Source organism: Fukomys damarensis, unplaced genomic scaffold (genome assembly GCF_012274545.1).
Source record: "Fukomys damarensis isolate Sample0158 unplaced genomic scaffold, DMR_v1.0_HiC HiC_scaffold_5, whole genome shotgun sequence".
NCBI classification, from domain to species: domain Eukaryota; kingdom Metazoa; phylum Chordata; class Mammalia; order Rodentia; family Bathyergidae; genus Fukomys; species Fukomys damarensis.
The window spans coordinates 39,046,162-39,051,501 of NW_022900917.1; positions in this window are offsets into that span (position 1 = coordinate 39,046,162).

Below are 5,340 nucleotides of genomic sequence, written 5' to 3' on the forward strand. Positions count from 1 at the left end.
AGTCAAGTGTCCAAGAAAATAGGAGTTAAATGAGCAGATGAAGGGAAACAGTCATGCAAATGTCTGAAAAAGAACATTCTGAGCAAATAAAGGCCTATTTTATGCATATTTATTGTGTTCAGGGAACAAGGAGACCAGAATGACCAGAATGGGAATTAGTTTATTGGTTAAATTAATGCAATGGAATCTTATCAAATTAGAACTTTATTTTTGTTTAATAAAGTCCAAGAGGAGGAGAGGCAGTAAGTAACTGCTCTATTCAGAAGCCCAGGCTTAGGATTGTTCTGTTATCTTCAATGTCTGACATTTAAGTGACTCTGGACATTAATATCTGGCAGACAGTAAAGGAGAGTGTGAATAATTACAAGAGGGTTTAATAGGCTAGGGAGACTATCCGTATTTGCTCAGGAATGAGAGTTTCTTCAGGACGTAGAACTTTTATCGACAAATTGGGACAGTTCAGGGCAAACCAGGAAGATTGGTGACTGTAGGCCAAGCCTACAAGTGCATTGTGATGGGCCAGGGGCTACAGCCAGAAGAAGTCAGTTATACAGTTTCACACAGTACCAAGGGACTTAGGAACTGCAATCTGACTGAGTGCCAGAAAGAGGAAATGAAGTCAGAGGAGAGTGGGGAATAGATCACAAGCAACAGACTGTTGGAAGGACTTTGAGTTTTACATTGCGTGAGATGTCAAGAAATCACAAAGTTTTCAAGAGAGAAGTGATGTTTTAATTATAATATTTTTTAACAGAATACATACCATATTACATACCAGGTACTTTTACAAGCATTTCAAAATATACACACAATTTAATCTTTATAATAACTTTATAATATTCTTGTCACTCCTGTTTTGCAGAGGAGGAAATTAAGGCACAGAAATTTTCAGTAAATTGCCCAAAGTTAAGGAATTTGTATGTGATGAAGCTGACACTTGATTCAGATGGTTTAGAGAAAGCCTCCAAGCTTTTAGCCACTATACTAACTGCTGAGATCTCCAGGGTTTTGTGGCATCATCAGGAAAAAATGTATGTTTTTTTGTCATGTTGTTGGTCCTTTATATCTAGGACCATTTCCCTCCTGCATGTGTGTAAGCGTTCCTTGTCACTCTTTACCTGGACTTGCATTGCAATTAATGCCTGTCCCCCAGAGGAATGGTGGCTGGAACAACAACCACAGAATGTGTTGTGGTACAGGGAAGAAAACTGATGGACTAGGAAAAGGATGCTATAGCAACTTCAAAATTGTGTCCCTGTGGACTGCCAACATCTTCCTTTTTCTTCCTCTTATTTCATAATGTTAGATTAAATTCTCCTGCCTATCAATATGGAGGCAATGTGGGACTTTTGCTTTAAATCCATACACATTTTGTTTTATAATCATTTACTTACATATAATTTCACTGTTTAAGTTCAGACTTTTTTTTTTTCTGGTACTGGATATTGAATTAAGGCCTTTCACTTGCCAGGCAGGCATGGTGCCACTGAGCTACATCCCCAGCCCACCTCTTATTCATATTTCAAGATGGGCTGAGCATGGTGGTGCATATTCGTGATCTCAGCACTCTGGGAGGTTGAGGCAGGAAGATCTCAAGTTCAAATTCAGAATGGGCAATTTAGCAAGACTGTTTCAAAACTTAAAAAATAAAATAAAATAAACAAGAGGCTGGGGATGTAGCTCAGCGTGAAGGTCCTGTGTTCAATCCCCAGTACTACTACTACTACTACTACTGTTAGTGGGCCAAAAATAGTCCCAGTTCTTGTGTACAACAAGGAAAGAATTGCCAAGTGTACACCTCATAGTATGTAGTAAGTAGCTACATTTAGAAGATCAAGGATGGCAGAAGGAACAGGAAGAAGGGTGAAAGGAAAAAAGAGAGTGAAGGGAAAAAGGGACTCGAGAATGAAAGGAAAAGAAGGACTCAACTGTGAAAGGGAAAAAAGGACCAAGTTTAGATTTTTAAAAAATGTTTTAAATAATAGTATCTAAATGTTGGAAAATCTGTCATCTGTTCTTATATACTATGAGTTCAAAAACAAAGTGACACACTCTCTGTAAATATATTTAGCCAAATTTTATAATAGATTAGCATTCATTATGGCTGATAACTAAGAAGTGCTAAAGGCATCAAGTGATAAATATGATACATAATTCATTTCTGAAATAATCTTTTAAAAATTAGATGCTATGGGAAAAAGTCACCATGACATGGTGATGCAAGTAGTAAATACCAGCACATAATAAAAAAAATTAAAAACAAATATGATGAGGATAAAGCCATCAGAAAAATAACTTCAGCAGTAAAGAAAAAAGTGTAAGTTGAGATTGGGGACAGGTTGAAATACAGATTTCCTGAGAGCTAGTTTGTGGATGATTAATAAGTTCAGATCATATTTCTTACAAAATCTCCATTAGGTACTTTGCTGTTTTTGTCAACCTCTGCAAATAAGCTGAATTAAGGCACTGGTTAATATTAATTGTCAACTTGGCTGTATTAAGAGAGTTCTTGAGAAATAATTTGATAATGGGGTGATACACTCCTCAGTGAACTAACCCAATGATGTTCATAATTGAATGTGCTTTGGGGCGGTATTACCTCGTTGGAAGCGGGTCACTGGGGGAATGCCTGTGAAAGGTATATCTGTAGCTGGTGTTTTCTCCCTGTTCTTTCCTACTAACCACCATAAAGTGAGCAGCTTTGCTCTACCAAGCCCTATTATCACGATGCTTCTGTTTTGGAGCCAGCAGACCATGGACTGACTTCTGTGAAGTCACGAGCCAATATAAGCCTCTCCTCCTTTAAATTGCCAGGGTCAGACATTTTGTCCCAGTAACTGTAATGCTGACCAGTATAATTAGCAATTTGGTAAACAGATAAAATGTGTTTGTAGATGTAGAATAATACACCTTCACTGCTCACATAATTTTTTTCATAAGAACATGACCATTTTCTTTCTTACAAGTTTGAACATTAGGGAATGTTTGTAATGTATGTTTGGAATCGCTAAAACTTCCCTCTGAGAACTGAATGAAGTATTTACCTATCTGCATACATACAGCAGCATTGTAAGGGTATAATCAGTGTTGTTCCATCTCATTCAATGAAATGTAATTTAAAGGAGCAGTGCCTTTATCAACCTGGTTAGTGGGACATGGAGGTAGCTTCAGGGTGGACAGCAAATTCAAAGAGTAAGAGAATATACTTTCTTTTAACAATGCATTATTACCAAAGAGAAAAAGAATTATGATATATTCATGGAGTTTATAATGTTAATGAGTCTCACGTAAAATGCTGTTACTTGTAGACTTTAGTCATCAGGTATAACAAGTTTAAAACACGAGTTAAACACTGTAATCTCTTTAACTTCAGACTAAAATTATTTAAAAATTAAATATATGTTTTTATAAATACCATAATCCTGAGTTACTAAAACAGGAGTGTGGCAGATGATATATTGAGACTGAAAAATATATGATGAGTTTCTATTACTATTTATGTAAATAGCATTAAAATTATTATATAATGCAGCATTTAATTTAATAGTGGGGCAGTATTTGTACCTAATTTATAAATAATGGAAAATACAAATATTTGGATAAAATTCAAAACATTTTTAATTGATAGGATACATAATCTAATAATTGTGGAGATAATGTCACATGATACTCCTCTTATTTTTTGCACACTGGTCTTCTTTAAAATCAGATTAAAATAAGTAAAGCACCCCAAAAGGGAAGAGAATAGTAACAGCTAATTTAGGAAAATTCTGGCTGATATGAGGATGAGGAACCATTTTTATGCATCTGTAGTATACGGTCTTGATGCCCCAGTGCAAACCCTTCTCCTGATCTCTGACTCCAGATGCACGGTCTTGATGCCCCAGTGCAAACCCTTCTCCTGATCTCTGACTCCAGATGCAGCTGTGGGGACACTTCCCTGGAGGCTGAATTCACCCTGGCAGCTGCCTTGTCCAGCTCTGCCTTGGTATCTCTTGCATTTTACACCCAGGTCTTTCCTAAAGCATTTTAATTTAGAAAAAGATAATGTGGGTGGGAACAATTAAGTGTCACCACGTAAACAAATTTGTTTTGTTAAGAAGTGGCTGTTGGAAACTATTAGGTATTTCTGGTTTAACGAAGTGAATGATTTAGAATCAAATAATAGGTGCTGGGGATTTAGCTCAGTGGTTCCACCACCTGCCTGGCAAGTACAAGGTCCTGAGTTGGATTCTCAGTACCAAAAAAAAAAAAAAAAAAAAAAAAAAAAAAAAAGCAGTAAGTCTCTAGAATCAAGTAATAAAAGGGTGAATTACAAGGCCCAAATAGGGCTTATGTGAGCATGCAGTGCTCCATTCGCAAGAGAAACCAAATAATCCTAAACTATATTAGCGCAGGAACTAAACTGTTAGTGTTTTGTAATTAAAATTGCCATGAATGGAAAACATCTCTAATGTAAGATAATACTAATGATACACTGAGAATGAATGGTCTTTCCAGAAAACAACTGCAAAATCCAATTGGCTGATTGTGAATACATACAGTGGACATTCTGAGCATAGATCACTTCTGTGTGATAGCCAAACTAAAGTTTAGAGTCCCGCTCTTATCTAAGGGAGATATTTCCAAGACCCATTATGGATGCCCAGAATTGCCAATAGTTCTAAGCTGTATGTATATGCTATGTTTTTTCTTCTACATTCAAATTTATGATAAAAATTAATTTGTGAACTAAGCATGGTAAGAAATAAACTGCAATAACTAATAATAAAATAAAACAATTGTAACAATAGGTTGTAACAGAAGTTACGTGAATATTTCCCTCCCAAATATGTTATTATATTGTGTTGTATTTTTGGACCATGGTTGACTGTGAGTATTTGAAACCACCAAAAGCAAAACTGCATATAAGGGGGGCACTCTTTGTGCCGATTTTTGATCACTCAATAGGTCCCTTAAAAGTGACTTAATTATAAAATTGAACATCCACAAAAATATTTTTAACTGATAAAAGTTAAAGAAAGGATTGCATGTTGCATCAATTTTCAGCCCATTCTAGAGACCCTTAGGCTGCCAGCCACAATGCTGGAATCACCAACCTTCAGCTGTGCAGCTGTGGTAGCAACTGCAGACCCTCATGGTGAAGGGAGCTTTGTGGCCTCATCATATAAGAGATGCTGTTGTTTGAGGCTTTCATCTTCTCTGCTCTTGTTTTTCATCTTCATGTATATTTTAATCTTTCGTACATCTTTGTCTCTGCATTTACACACTGTTGAGTGGGAGAGAGTACCCTCTATCTATTTTTGAAAAATAAGGTTCCTCATTTTATCTTTAGTAACC